The following is a 16,734-nucleotide window of genomic DNA, read 5'->3' as shown; positions in this document are numbered from 1 at the left end:
GAGATTCTAAGGTAGTAGAAAGAAGGAAGGACTGGAGAGGGTGCCAGCTGCAAAGGCAGAGAAGCTGAGGTCACATCCTGCCTCTGACTCTTCCTAAGGTGTGACCTTCATCTTTCCGGGCTTCAGCATCCTCATTGATAAAATGAGGGGGTTGGGTTAGATGGCCTTTGAGGGCTCTTCTAGCTACTCCAGTTTCCTCACCTGTCAAATGGCGATAATAGCAGCACCTACCCCGGGTTGTTGTAAGGATCCATTGAGATAATATTTGTAAAACGCTTTACAAACCTTAAAGTTCTATATAAACGCTAGCTGTTATTATCCTGGCTCTATATTGGTGATTTGAATGCTTAAAATACACATAGATAACACATACATGCACGTATCTGTATGTATATATGTATACGTGTACACACACGTACACACATGTACATACACACACACACATACACACTTAGTGTCCCAGATCTCTCAGTGCTGTTTTTGCACTAAGACTTCTGGGACTCCCTGCATGTATCTCTAGGTTTTGTAATACTTAGAATTATCTCAGTCGAGGAATGAGCACAGAGACCCAGAAGATATCAGATAGAGTAGAACAGTTTGATAAACTGAGTGCTGTGGGCAGTGAGCACTAGATATTTTTTCACTCATGATATATCCCAGCTGTTTGAGCCACAGTATAGGATAGAGGGAAAGCAAACGTTGTTTTACTTAGGGATACAAAAAAACCAGACCCCCCCCCCAAAAGAAAAACCACTAAACAAACTTAAAACCAAGCCAACACCAAAAACAAACCCCCCACCAAAACAGCTCCTTAGGGATTTTTAAAGGGAAAGGTTTTGTTGATGGTTGTGAATGCATATTCCGTTGTGCCCTAAGTTCAGTGCAGTTTACATTTAAGGATCTTCAGTAAAAATGCTTTAATATGACAGTTACCGCAGTGTCCAGAAGAAAAAAACCCCAGCTTTATTAATGGAAAGGAAGCTCTTACTCCAAGGGTGTGGGTGGATAGAAGGAAAGGAAAAATGGAGGCTTCCTGCAAAGGAGAGGCAGGAGTGAGTTTCTATCAGCCATATAAGGGAAAGAAGATATTTTTAGAACCTTTAACTTGTTTTTAAGTTAATGAATTACCAGCCAAGAAGTAAATTTAGAGCTGATAAATATGTAAGGTCTCTTAACACTGAATAAACTTACTCAGCTGAGATTGATTTCTTGGGAAGCCCTGAGAATTCTGAAGTGGCCATTTGATGAATGGGGGATGGGGGTTGGGAGATGGAGATGGCGATGGGGGTAGGGGAGGGAGATGGGGATGGGGAATGGGGGATGGGGACAGGGATGGGGGATGGGGATGGGGGATGGGGGATGCGGGCAGGCATGTCGGAGGAGACTTTCTTCCCACTCCTCTTCTTTATTTGCCACATTGGCTAACCAAATCGCAGACTGAAATAGGGAAATACTGTCATAAAAACTGACCATTTGGCACAGTCAAAAAGGAATATGTCCTAAAGTCTTACTTGCTGAGTTCTTTCATTTTAGCTCAAGCATCTTTTGGAGGGCCGGGGAATTTCATTCAAACCTTACTCTTCTGGCTGATTGGGTACCATGGGACCCATGGGTAGTGTATCTTATTTCTTAAGGGAAAGACTTTTTTCCTCCTTAGGGCTATCTGGAATCTGGCTTCCTGAAACAAATGAGAACCTCATCTTTACCAAGAAATAAGACCATAGATTTAGAGCTGGAAAGGATCTTGAAGGTCACTGGGTATATTTCCCTCATTTTACAGATGAGGAAACCGAGGCTTGGAGAGGCTAAATGCCTTTAAGGCAAGTTTCAATCCTGCAGAGACACTTGGCTTTACAATTATTCTGGACTTTAGCCTACCCAATCAACTGTTTTTTTTTTTCAATCAACTGTTTTAATAAAGGAGAGAGAGACAGGTATTTATTAAGTACTTACTAAGTGCCAGGCCTTGAGCTAAGCATTTTCCAAATATTATCTCATTTAATCCTCACAACAACAATAGGTGCTATTATTATCCCCAGTTTACAGATGAAGAAACTGAGGCAAACAGAGGTTTAGTGACTTGCCCAGGGTCACACAGCTAGGCAGTGTCTGAGGTTGAGTTTGAACTCAGTTCTTCCACACTCCAGGCCCAACCATTGTATGTACTCCTGCTGAGGTGGTAGGTTTACTGAGACACGAATAACCATTTCATTGATGGAGTGGAAAAAAAAGTGCAAGACTTTGCTTAATCTGTGTGAACAGTAGGATAAATCAGCTGAGAAAGCTAGTGATACCTTAGGAAGAGAGGCTCAGGTGTAGGAGTGAACAGGCAGTAGCCCCCTGCCTCTCCCTTGCCCCATTCAGCCCTCCTAGGGAGGGTTAGGCTCCTCTTTGGAGGAAGGATGCTAATGGAGATGAAGGGGATCCAGAGAGCAATGAATGGCATCTCTCCTGTCTGCCATCTTTGCCTCCACTTCCTGTGTGGTTCTTTAATACTTTTTTTTTTGTTTTTCTGGCAAGGCAATTGGGGTTAGGTAACTTGCCCAAGGTCACACAGCTAGTACATGTGTCAAGTGTCTGAGGCCGGATTTGAATTTAGGTCCTCCTGACTCCAGGGCCGGTGCTCTACTCACTGCACCACCTAGCTGTCCCCTCCTGTGTGGTTCTTGTAGTCTTGCTACCAACAACATCACTCAACTGTAACGTCTTCTTCAGTCCTCACCTGTCTCGACCTCTCTCCCGGATTTGACTTGGTTTGCCATCCTCTCTTCCTGGATACTGTCTCCTTTTGATTGTGTGTGTGTGTGTGTGTGTGTGTGTGTGTGTGTGTGTGTGTGTGTGACATTGCTCCTTCTTAGTTCTCCTATCCGTCAGGCCATCTTTCTCAGTCTCCTTTTTTGTACCTTCATCCACATACCACTTCCTAACTGTCTCTGTCCTAGGCTCTTTTCTCTTTTCTCTGTCTCTCATCAGTTATCATGGGTTGGATTATCATCTCTATGCAGATAACTCACAGAGCTATATCTACAGGTCCCCCGTCTCTCCAGAGGTTCAGTCGTACATAGTTTCTTGGACATTTTAATTTTTTTAAATAATATTTTATTTTTCCTCAATTACATGTAAAAACAATTTTTAACCTTTTTTTTTTGGTTTTGAGTTTCTTGGACATTTTAACTGACTGTCTTGTAGGCATCTTAAAACACATTTCCAAAACAAAACACATATTCCCTGCACCCCCCCCCCCCCGAAACTCCCCACCTTTTGAAGGCACCATCATCCTCTTCGCTACCTAAGCTAGGTATTGTCCTCATTTTTCCTCATTCCTATTATCCAAACGATTGTGGAGTCTTGCCAAATTGACCTTCACAACTTCTCTCCCATAAGACCTTTTAGCTCCACTTACATGGCCACCACCCTCACTGAGGTCCTTTTCACCTCTCACCTGGACTGTTGCCATGGCCTCCTGGGATCTCTGCCTTGTTATTCTCTGTCCAACCCCCACATAGCTTCCTAAAGTGCTCATCTGATCCTGTAACTCTCTTGTTTGTAAACCCCAGTGGCTTCATATGACCTCCAGGATAAAATATAACCTCCAACATTTGGCATTTAAAGTTCTTCTGAACATGGCTCTAACCTACCTTTTTTGCATTATCATATATTTCTCCCCTTCATACACACTGTGGTCCAGACTGTGCCCAAAATGCATTCTTTTATGTCTAAATTCATAGTCCTCCCAGGAAGTCATCAGCAGATGCGTCTTTTCCATTGGATCAAAGAGACTTAAGGATATTCACACTTAGAAAATGTAGTTTTTTGGAGTTTTTCTTTCCCTTTAGAAAATGCCACAGCTGGAACGTGTCCCTCCACCATGATTTTCCTTGGCTGGTGCCACCATCAGTCCCTTCTGCCACAGAGAAAAAGTGACAGTGCCTGCTTGTATGAGTCTAAACACATAAGTGCAAAGGGAATTTCTTATACTTTATGGGGTAAAGTGATAAGGTAGATAGATGAACAGGATTTTCTCCAAATAACAGCCAAGCGAAAGCATGAACTTTTATCTACTGAGAAGGGGTATGTTGGTACATGTACAACAGCTAGCTCTTTGAAAAGAAGGATGAAACATTCCCGGAAGTTTAATGTGTACTACTGACAGTTTTTCATCACTTTTTTTGATAGTCAACAAAACAGTAAATAAAGCCCTGATTTGTAGAGCTTGCCAATTTCTGAGGTATAAATGCTGACACTTGAAACTTTAACAACCAGCTCTCCAGGCTGAGTCCAAGCAGCACACTACTGCTTCCTGATCTAAAACCAATCTTCTATCCACTAGACTGCCTCCATGACCTGGGATGGCAGCATAGTGATGCAGATTGGCGTAGAAGTTGGGATTCAAGATTGGGCTTAAAACCCATTTAACACATGGACAAATCAAGCTATTTTATAAAACCAATTGTTATCTGAACACTATTGAATCTAAGGATTTCCTTTTACTTAGGAACTAGAATTTGGTGATCCTTACTAACTGTGTGACCCTGGGCAAGTCACTTAACCCTGTTTGCCTCAGTTTCCTTATCTGTCAAATGAGCTGGAGAAGGAAATGACAAGCCACTCCAGTTTCTTTCTCCAAGAAAACCCCAAATAGGGTCATGAAATTTTAGACAAAACTGAAAATTACTGAACAACAACAAAGGAACTAGAATTTGGAGGAAGCATTGTAATGGCATTGTAAATATGTTTTTTGGTGGGGGCAGGGAGGCTGAACCAGTGTAGAAACTTACAGAATAGGGAGTAACAGTTTGAAAAGGTTTCTGGGGTTTTAGTGGCCTGAATGGTACAAGATAGCATGGTTTAGTGGAGAGAGAGCTGACCTCTGATCTAGGAAGATCCAAATTCAAGTCCTGCCTTTGACACACACCATCTTGGTGACTTTGGACATTCAACTTCTCTATGAAGTAAGTCGGAGAGAAGGTGTTGACCTGTATTGGCAGAGGGGTTTCCTTACCTGTGAGTTTAATAAAATCATATAGCCAAGCCCTAGGCTTAATATGAGTCAGTAGTGTGGTGTGGCAGCCAAGTGAGCTAAGATGAAGGCATGACTTCCAGGAATAAGGAGGTGGCAGTGATGCTCATCGATAAACTGGAGGCTCTCCAGAGGGTGTCAGCTTTCTCCATGAAGCCTTCCCCAGCCACCCAAGATCAAAGGGATTGTGCAGAAGCAACCAGGATGGTCTGAGCTGTGCTCTGAGATCATGTTTGGAGCCTCAGTTGAAAGAAACAAAGGTATACATCCTGAAGAAAAGATATGGGGAAGGAGGAATGTTAAGGGGCAGGCAAGGGAGGGGACAACAGCTACCTTTATTTACTGGGATCACAGGTGGAAGAGGGATTATACTTCTCTTTTGGTCTTGAGGTCAGAACCAGGGGCTGTGAGCAAAAGTTGTACAGAGGCAAATTTAGACTGGTTTAATTGTAGGGAAATCTTAATAATTAAGAGCTGTCCAAAAATGGAATGGGATGCCTTGAAAGGTAGGTGGTTTCCCCTCAAAGGTAGTCTTTGGTCCACAAGCAGAGGCCAAATGATCACATGTTCTAGTGGGGAAATGGATTGTACAAGACGGCCATTGAGGTCTCTTCCAATTTCAAAATTCTGCCATTCTGTGACATGGAACCAGGCTTCTGTCAGTTGAGTGCTAGATGAGGGGAAGACAAGGCAGGCAGCTGCCCAATACTTAGAAGGGGCACTTTTAATATGACTTTAAAAATATAAAGTCACTTGTTTCAATATGTGGAAGCTCCACCTTCTGGTTGTTGGGTTTTTGGTTTTGTTTTTATTTGGCAACAAATGTGCTTTAGCAAAGGCTCAATAGCATCCAGGCAGAGCCACATTATGGTGCCTTATCCCGGATCTGTCCTCATTCCTGGTTTAACAAATAAATGTATCCCTGAAAAGTTAACGCAATGGCAGGAAGGCAGGCACATTCATATATTGCTGATGGAGTGGTCAATTAGTCCTGTTGGCCTGGAAAACAGAAAAATCCTTAAACTTTTGAGTCCATTCTCTTTGACCCCAAAATTCTACTGTTGTCCCTATACTCCATGAAGGTCAAAGATAGAGGGGAGAGATTCTACTTTTCAAAAAAATATTTTTGTTATAAGCTTAACAGACATCAACAAACACAAAACTTTCAATAAACAAAAAAGATCAGAAAAGAAGATTGTGTCTGAAATGGAAATTTTACTTACAGTTTTAGGTGACACAGTGAATAGGAATCAGGAAGACTCATCTTCCTGAGTTCAAATTTGACCTCAGATACTAGTTGGGTGACCCTGGGAAAGTCACTGAACTGTGTTTGCCTCAGTTTCCTCATCTGTAAAATGAGCCTGGAGAAGGAAATGGCAAATTTCTTCAGTATCTTTACTAAGAAAACCCCCAAAAGGGGTCATGGAGAGTCTGAAATGACTGAATAACAGCAACAATATTAAGTTTAATATGGTAGTTCCAACACAATGCTCTTAATGCCCTCCTCTTCTCAAATTTCCTACTGCTCTTTCCTGTGTATTTTAAAATGTTTCATTGGTGCTCTTCTTTTAATTTTTAAAAATTTTATTTTTTCTCAACTACATGTAAACAAAAATTTTTAACATTCATTTTTAATAATTTGGAGTTCTAAATTCTGTTCCTCCCTCCTTCTCCTCCCCCCTCCTTGAGAAGGCAGGCAATTTGCTCTAGATACATGTGCAGTCATGCAAAGCATTTCCATGTTAGCCATTTTACTAAAGAAAACACAAACCACAAACCCAAGAATAATAAAGAAAGTAAGAAAGAGTATTCTTCAATCTGCATTCACACTCCATCACTTCTTTCTCCTGAGGTGGATGGCATTTTTCATCATAAGCCCTTTGTAATTGTTTTGAGAGATCCCGCTTCTTTTTTTTTAAGCTTCCATTTATTTATTTATTTATTTAAATTAAGTTTTTTTTTTATTTTTAGCTTACAACACTCAGTTCCGCATGATTTTGAGTTCCAGATTTAGTTCCCCCCCAACCCGCCCCCGCCGAGACGCCATGGAATCTGATATATCTTCTACATATACCTTCTCATTGAACTTATTTACACAATGGTCAAGTTGTAAAGAAGAATTATGACCAATGGAATGAATCATGAGAAAGAAGAAACAAAATCAAAAAACCAAAAACAAAAACAAAAGAGAAAAAAGGGAGAGCAAATAGTTTGCCTCAATCTGCATTCAGACTCCATAGTTCTTTCTCTGGATGTAGATAGCTCTCTCCCTCATGTGTCCTTTGGAGTTGTCTTTGAACCTTGTATTGCTGAGAAGAGCCAAATCTATCAAGGTTAGTCATCACAGAATCAACATGTCTGTGGTTGTTTATAATGTTCTCTTGATTCTGCTCTGTTCACTCAGCATTATATAATGTAGGTTTTTCCAGGTTATCATGAAGCCCGTACCTTCCCCATTTCTTATAGCACAATAGTATTCCATTACATTCATATACCACAACTTGTTCAGCCAGTCCCCAATTGATGGGCATCCGCTTGATTTCCAATTGTTTGCTACTACAAAAAGAACCGCTATAAGTATTTTTATATATACGGATCCTTTTCCAACTTGTGTGATCTCCTTGGGATACAACCCTAGAAGTGGTATTGCTGGATCAAAGGGTATGAACATTTTTATAGCCCTTTGGGCATAGTTCCAGATTGCTCTCCAGAATGGCTGGATTTGTTCACAACTCCACCAGCAGTGTAACAGTGTTCCAATTTTCCCACATCTTCTCCAGCATTCATCATTTTGCTGTTTTGTCATTTTAGCCTATCTGACAGGAGAGATGTGGTATCTAAGAGTTGTTTTGATTTGCGTTTCTCTAATCAGTAATGATTTTGAGCATTTTTTTCATACACCTATAGATACCTTTAATTTCTTCCTCTGAAAACTGCTTGTTCATATCCTTTAACCATTTCTCAATTGGGGAATGACTTGCATTCCTATAAATCTGGCTCAGTTCCCTCTATATTTTAGATATGAGGCCTTTATTAGAGACACTGGTTGCCAAGATTTTCTCCCAGTTTTCTGCTTCCCTCCTAATCTTTGTTGAATTGGCTTTTTTATGCAAAAACTTTTCAATTTAACATAATCAAATTTATCCAAATAATCGAAATTATGCATTTTGCATTTTGTGATGCTCTCTGTCTCTTGTTGTGTCATGGATTCTTTGCTTTCCCATAAATCTGATAGGTAAACCATCCCTTGCTCTTCCAAATTGCTTATAGTATCAGTTTATTTATTCCTAAATCATGAACCCATTTTGACTTTATTTTGGTATATGGTGTAAGATATTGGTCTACGCCCAGTTTCTGCCCTACTATTTTCCAATTTTCCCAGCAGTTTTTATGAAATAGTGAATGCTTATCCCAGAAACTGGATTCTTTGGGTTTATCAATTATTAAAAAATGCTTATGACAATACTATATTTGTGGCAACAAAAAACTGGAAGGAAAGTAGGTACAAATCATTTGGGGGCTGGCCGAACAAATTGTGGTATATGACTGTAGTGAAGCACTATTACACTTTAAGAAATGACAATGATAGTGAGCCCAGAGAATCTTCAGAAGACTTATTTGAACTGATGCACCACAAATTAGGTGAAACCAAAATAACATTTTACATGATGACCAAAATAATTCAAAGGAAAACAGCCCCCAAAGACTTCAGATCTCTGATCTATGCAGTGGCCAAATGTGACTTGAAAGGACTAATGGCGAAGCATATTCCAGCTTTTTTGGACCTGCTGTTAGGAAGACTTGAGTTTGAATCTTTTTTTTTTAGGTTAAGATCTCCTGCCTTATTTGTTTTAATAGTATTTTTTTCCACTTACATGTAAAGACAATTTTTAACATTCATTTTTAAAAATTTTGAATTCTGAGTTTGAATCTTGCCTCAGACCTTTGCTAGATGTGTAACCTTGAAAAAGTTGCTTAACTTCTGCATACCTCAGTTTCCTCATCTGAGTTAGACTCAATGGCCTTTAAGGTCCCTTTCAGCACTAAATCTACGATCTTTCTTGACATCAAACCTAAATCTGCCCAGTCATAACTTCCACCCATTGCTCCTATTCCTTCCACTGGTAACTTTGCAGAGAGGGGTTTCAGTGGCATGATGATGTTGGAGACCAGATGGTAAGGGGCTGAGAATGGAGTGAGAGGAGAGGGTATAGAAGCAGAGGGTTTGGGTAGCTTTTTCTAGGAGTTTGGCTGTCAAAGAGAGGAGAGTTATTAAATAATAATTTGAGGGGATGGTCAGTGAAGTTTTTTTTAAAAGATGGGAGTGGCTTGTGCATTTGTAGGGAACAGGCATTAAGCCTGTAAAGAGGCAAAAATTGAAGAGCAGAAAAAAGGAATTAAACCGAGGGAGGTGTATTCAAACAATAGGTTCAAGGGATTGGCCTTGGTGAGGAAAAGGACCATCTAATCATCACAGACCAGAGTGAAAGAGGCCAGAATTGGGGATGATGTAGGAGAGTTATGAGATGGAGAGTAGCAGAGGAGGGGAAGCTCACAGGGGAAAGGCCACTATTTTCTCAATAAACCATAAGGCAAAGTCCTGTGCTAGAAGGGTAGGGGCAGGGTAGATTGTGAAAGGCTTGGAGAGAGGAAAAGGCACGTGCAGTGCTATAGGGAATAAATTAGAGAGGAATAAAAGGATTTCTTCCATGCAGGGAGGGCCTAGTTGGGATTAGATGGATCTGTGAACTCATTCACAGTGATTCTCCAGTGATGCAGATCCCAACCCCTCCCTGGCAGTCCAACCTGGGTGATTCTCATCCATGATCTCTCCAAAGTACACCATAGTGGGATTTGCTCAAACATGCTGAAGGTTTTTCTTGAGTTCTCCCAACAATGCCAGAGAACCAATGGAGAACTCTGACTTTCTATCCCTCATTCTTGCTACATGGCCAGCCTATCTTCTCTACTTGTCATTCTTGCCATGATGGCAGCCTTTATTCCTGTTCTTCTTTGGAGTTCCTCATTGGTCACATGGCACAACTTGCTCATCATGAACCTGTTCATTGCCCTCAGTACTATACCTATCTTTGCTTCTCCAGAGGCTGCAGAAATTGGAGAATAAACATTTGTGGTGGACCCAGTCAGCATGTCTGAGTGATTTCCTCCAGCAACTCAGAGCAAAGAGGTGGTTGGTTATACTAATCCAGGACTGGCCTTTGTCAAGGAACAAGCAATGAGAGGACAAAGGTGGGAAGGGTTTCAGGAGTTGATAATAGCTCAATACTGGGTCAAGGTTGAGAAGGGAGAAAAGTGAATTCAGTGCCAGGGGCCCAGGAGATTATTGAGAAATAAAGGGACTAGGGCTGCTGGTGGGGGTGGAAATAGGCTTAGGAGGAGCAAGGGTTAGGGGAAGTGTGATGATGAGGGGTTGTGGTGAGGACAAAGAATGGGTCAGAAGGAAGGAGACCAAGGAAGAGGTGGAATGATGATAAATTACAATTGCATGAAGGAGTGTCAGAATTCACCATTGAGGAAGCAGAACACTTGGGGGTGATGGTAATTAAAGGTGGTCAGTAGAGTGAAGTTGTAGGTCATACAAATGAAAGGCTAAGCTGTTTGTGGAGTTAGAAAGACCCACATTCAAATTCTGCCTTAGTTACTTGCTAGTGTGACCCTGGGCAAGTTACTTTAACTTGTCTGTACACTGGTTCTCTCCTCTGTAAAATGGGGATCATAAAAGTGCTTTGTAAATGCTAATTAATGTTGTTGTTACTGCCACAAGAAGGCATTGCCAACTCTAAAGCCTGTGAGATAGAACTTCTATCTGTGGACACTTACATTAGGTCATGGTGGGCTGCTAGAAAGCATAGGGGATGGAGAGCAGGGTCTGCAGTCAGGAAGATCTGAGTTCAAGTTTGGCCTCAGACACTTATTAGCTGCATGACCCTGGGCACTTAACCCTGTGTGCCTCAGTTTCCTCATCTCTAAAATGAGCTGGAGAAAGAAATGGCAAACCACTCCAGTATCTTTGCCAAGAAAACCCAAATGGGGTCACAAAGAGTCGGAAACAACTGGACAACAACACATTAGGTCATGAAGGGTTAGGGTTAGTATTAAGTTTGTTCACCAATTTCCATCAGCTTTGAGCTAAAGTGACTTGCCCATGGATGGTCACAGGCATCAGAGGCAGGAAATGGATCCTGGTCTGCTTGACTCCAGGTCCAACTCTCTCTCTACCCCTCCTCCCCGCCACCTCCCACCCCACACAGTGCCTTGGCATCAGGCTGAAATCACAGCTTCATGGGTTTATTGAAGCATTTCATACTTACAGCACTTCATCTACAATTGTAGTGCTTTTTGTGAAACGTAATCTGGCTAATAAAGGACTGATCATCTTGCTTCTTGGGCAGTGATATTGTTGTGAAATGAAATGTTGAGAGTGTCTCCCAAATGCAGAAGGCAATTGAAACTATTTTGGGGGGTTTGAGGACAGCGGGACTCGTTTTTGTCTGATGTCTGAAGGGAGCCAGGCCAACCCTCCATAGGGTGGGCTCCTGATGAAAGGCTCTGCTTGCCAGTCTGCCTGCCCCCTTCTCATTAAGAAGGGCAAAGAGCCTGCTTGTCGGGTTCCTGTTTGGGAAAACTGGGCAGCCCGGAGAGAAATCTTAATAATCACATTGCTCCCGGGCTCCGAAACAAGAGCCAGATCCCAGGGTCCCCTCATTCAAAGCCTTTATTTCGGCAGATTTTTTCTGTGGTCCTTACTGAACAGATCAGCCTTGGGTCTCTCTAGGGGGATTGGGGAGCAGGAATGCAGGCTTTGTTTCCATGAATAGCCAAGTACAAATTAGGGAGATGCCAATTTCCGGTGGCCTTTCAGGCCTGCAACTTGAGCCCTGCACGCTCCTGGCCCTTGCACAAGAGGAAACAATGGGAGACTTCTTTCAGGTTTCACTTCAGGGCTCCCAGAGACCAGGGAAGCAGCTAAAGCTCTGCTTTACAGGTAATTAACACTAGATAATGTTGGCTGGGCATTTTGTTTGAGAGTTGATAAAAGAGGGGGATCTGGATACTCCACAGAGGTGTTCAGGAGGGATAAAAGAGGCATCTTAGCATTAACAAGGAGGCATGGGATAGGTGGGTCAAATGTACCCCTCAGTGCGTGACCCTACACGCTATTAAAAAAGAAGTGATATGACAGTATTAGAACTTGGAAGGGAAAAGTGAGACGAGAGAATGGCATTCTGTTTCTAGAAAGCCTAGTGATGTTGGCAGAAGACTCATTTCAATCTAATTCATAGGATGCTGGGTCTGGGGATGTGAAGGATGCTTAGGGGGCTTTTTGTCTGACTCCTTTTTATAGATGAGGAAACAAAAGTCTCACGGTGGTTAACTGACTTTGAACTCACATCTGTTGACTCTAAAACCAATATTTTTTTCCACTGTGCCACAAACATTTCTTATGCGGGGCCTGGAGTCAGGAAGATTTGAGTTCAGATTCCTATGTGATCCTGGGCAAGTCACTTAACCTGTGTGCCTCGGTTTCCTCAAATGTAAAGTGGGGATCATAATAGACCCGACCTCCCAGGGTTGTTGTAAAGATTATGAGATAATATTTATGAAGCACTTAGCACAGTGCCTGGTACATAGTAGGTGCTATATTTAAAGGCTTGTTTCCTCTTCCCTCCCCCCACCATAGGCCAGGAACTATGTTAGGTGCTGGGAATACAAAGACAAAGATGAAATAGCCCATGCCTTCTAGGGGCTTACGTTCTATTTGATTTGTACATAAAAAAGTAAATGTCATAGGGGTGATCAGGGGAGCTGAATTCTCTCCCTCTCATTGGCTTTGTTTGGGACATGCTGCATGGATCATGCTTAGAACTGAGCTGAGGTCTCCATATCAGAAATGGCAAGTGGATTCAGGAGGTAGAGAAGACCCTACTGTGTGTGTGTGTGTGTGTGTGTGTGTGTGTGTGTGTGTGTGTGTATGTGTGTGTCTGCATGTCGGGGGAGCTGGAGGATGAGGAAGGGCTGGTTCTGAGTGGTGCTTAGAAGGAAGCTAGATATTCTAAGAGTCATTAATCTGCCCAGTCAAACCTGACCTTAAAAAACTTATATTTTAGTGCAAAAAGAAAAAAAAAAGATATAAAAGGGGGCTGAAAAGGGAGAGATGGTACTTCTCCTTTAAAGTCTATTGGAAAAGTAGAAAAAATTTTTACTAAGAAGTGTGTGCATTTTTGCTCCTTTAGATGTGGAAGAAATTCTTTAATCAAACCTGATGAAATTATTAAATTTCTAGCCCTTGGCTTATAGCATTCAGAACAGGGGTGGGGAGTCTGCAGCTCTGAGACCACATGTGACCCTCTCGGTCTTCAGGTGTGGCTGATTTAGAGGCAATGGGATGGGGCAGTGGTTAGAGCACTGGACCTGAAGTCAGGAAGAGCTGAATTCAAATGTGACCTGAGATGCTCACTAGGTGTGTAATCCCAGACAAGGCACCGAACCTCTGCCTGCCTCAGTTTCTCCTCAACTGTAAAATAGGGATCATACTATCACCTGCCTCCCAGGTTTGTTCTGAAGATAAAATCTGTGAAGTGTTTTGCAAACCTTAAAGCTCTATAAATGCCAGCTATTATTATTTCTGAAGGATGAACCAAGATGTTAGTGGCCTTTAAATAGCAACCTAGCCCTATATGGTAGTGAGAGTGATCCCTGGCAGTAAAAAGAATGCTATGTCTTGTAGTCAATAAGGGAGCCAGTTATGAAGAAAGAGTCCAGCTCTTGAGAGGTAAATTGATATTTCCCTTTTCTTCTCTACCTCTTCCAGAGAGCGGCATGGGTGGATGGGATTTCTCTCGCCACTCTCTCCTTATTCCCATCGACAATGGCATCTGGCAGCTGAACAACTTGTCCAATAAGGGGTTGATACTCCAAGCAGGATCAGGTCCAAGGATTCCAGCTGATCAACCTGTCCAGCAGAGGTATTAGGTCCAAAGGAAACAACATGAAGATATCACAAGAAAAGAGATCCATCAGGGCCATGCAGTGCCAAGATATCACTTATCTCAAATAAGTGTATTCTTTATGTCTTTTCTCTCTATCAATATACTCCATATGTATATCCACTCTTCCTATTAACACTGTGTGTACTTGTGGGACAGTTTTAGATGTTTAAGTGGGGAATACAGTTCATACTCTGCCATTTTAGTAAATGCTTTTTGCTTTGATCTAATTGTGACAACCAGATGACTATTAAAAGCAAACACATTGACAGCGGCTTGTGAATTACAGTTTTAGGATTGTAGAACTACAGATAACCTTGAACCTGGTAGAGTCATTCTCTAGGGGATTCAACCTGCAGGCTGTGTGGAATAGCCCAGTGGGAATGCTAATTATATTACACATTAACATAAGATAACACTGATATGCTCTAAATGTCATGAGAAAGCCTCCAGCTATTTTGTTGAATCCAGTGTGAATCCTACCTCAGATAGTTACTAGCTATATAACCCTGGCAAGCCACTTAACCCTGTTTGCCTCAGTTTCCTCATCTGGTGATGATAATAACAGCACCTACCCCCTGTGTTGTTGTGAGTTTCAAATAAATGTTATCAATAATGTGTGTAATGTGCTTCGCAAAACTTAAAGCACTGCATAAATACTAGCTATTATTCATTCATTCAACTAAGATTTGGGTACTCATTGTGCTAAGTCATTTTTCTCTCTTTGACAAAGAGTTCAGTGCTGGCTTATATTCTTCTCCTCTGCCCCCTTGGGTTCAAACGTTGATATTGATGCCTACTCAGATCCCCTGACTGTCTAGTCTATCCACCTCCTCAGCTCCTGTCACCTGCTTATTCGTTCTACCTCTCCCCCCACCCCCCATCCCGCCAAGGTCATCCTCTCAATCCTATCATCACAGACGAATGTTCCAACTCCATAATCCATAACATTGAGATTCCTCTATGACCTCCTGTCCTTCCTGCTCTCCTTTTCCATCTTGTTCTTTTCTTCTTTGCAATTTCTTATCCCTTTTACCCCTCCCTGCTTTCCTAGACCAACAAGCCTGTTCTGGCTAGCCCTCTGACCTCATTAACAAAATGCTCTTCAGAATCTTGACCCTATGGTTAATTGGTTCAATTTTATATTGTCTTCCACTCGATTCCCTTGTCCTGTTGGCTTATTCCCACTACTTCCTTTCTAGACTCAAATTAGAGGTTACTCCCACCATTGGTCTTCTCTGCTCCTGTCTGTTTGCTGAACACTGTTGGAGAAATCAGACAACTGGATGGGTCCAATATAAAATTACATTATCCAGTTACAAGCGAGCCCTCACTCCTTCAGGCCAATACTTTTATTCCTCCCAGACTGACTCTGTTGAACTCTGTACTGGCTGTTCACACTCACCACTTTTTTTCTTAAACTACCTATAAAACTATCTGTACCTATACCTTCCACCCCCTAGCAGAAGACTTTTCCATATACTTTACTCAAAAATATCCATTCCCTCTATCTTGAGCTCCTTCTCACTACTCAGTTCCATACTTTGAGTCACTTTGGCATCATCCCCAATCCTTTCCTCTTTTTGTTGTTGTTCAATTGTGTCTGACTCTTCATGACCCCAATTGGATGTTTTATTTGCAAAAATACTGGAGTGGTTTGCTATTTCCTTCTCTAGTTCATTTGACAGATAAGGAAACCAAGGCAAACAGAGTTAAGTGACTTGTCCAGGGTCACACAGCTAGTAAGTATGTGAGGTCAGATTTGAACTCATGAAGATGAATCTTCCTCGCTCCAGGCCCAGTGCTCTGTCCACTGTGATAACTAGTAGCCTTTACGCTGTTTACCTGGAGGCTTGTTAAGGAATTTTTTTTTAAACTTAACTTTTTATTTTATTTTCTGCTTTCAGAATTTAATTCTTTCATAATTCTTTCTCATTGCTTTGTTATAAGCTGAATTTCTTGGATTGTTGTCATATGCATTGCAGATGCCTATATTATAAACATTTTAATTTTGATTTTTTTGAATTTCCTGTTTTGCTTTTCTGTTAATTCGCTTTTCCCCCCCATCATTGCTTTGAGTTTAGAGTGGAATTTGGTTGAACATTTTGTTACTTTGGGGGTAGAAAATATTTATTTGTTTGCTTGCTTATTATCTATCTATCTATCTACCTATCTATCTCTGTCTGTCCGTCTGTCCTTCTGTCTGATTGTCTTCATTCCTTCCTAGGCTGTATTCCTGACTCTTCTGGTCTTTCTCTACCATGCCCAAGAAACCTATTCCTCCTGGAAGCTCATTCCATCCTTGGACTTCACACATTAGAAGTACCTCCACTTCTGCGGCTTCTCCCTTTGATTGACTCGTTCCTCCCAGAACCTCCATTTTGAGGAAGAGGCCAGTGGCAACCACATTTTCTTTCCTCTCCAAGCTTTACTCTTGACTTTCTAGGATTTTTTCTACAATGCCCTTCATCATCATCACTCCCTGTCCCCCTTTTCTTAGCTCCCCATCCACCATGCCCCACCTTCTAGGTACCAATTCCCATCTCCATCCTCCTATCCCAAGCTTCAAGTCCAGAATTGTCCCATTTTGAATCTTTACCATTGAAAAACTATGTCTGTGCCTCAATTTCCCCATTTGTAAATTGAATTAGTAATAGCACCTGTCTCTCAGGGTTGTGAGGATCAAATGAAATAATATTTGTAAAG

Source organism: Trichosurus vulpecula, chromosome 6 (assembly GCF_011100635.1).
Source record: "Trichosurus vulpecula isolate mTriVul1 chromosome 6, mTriVul1.pri, whole genome shotgun sequence".
Taxonomy (NCBI): domain Eukaryota; kingdom Metazoa; phylum Chordata; class Mammalia; order Diprotodontia; family Phalangeridae; genus Trichosurus; species Trichosurus vulpecula.
This window is presented reverse-complemented; position numbering follows the sequence as displayed.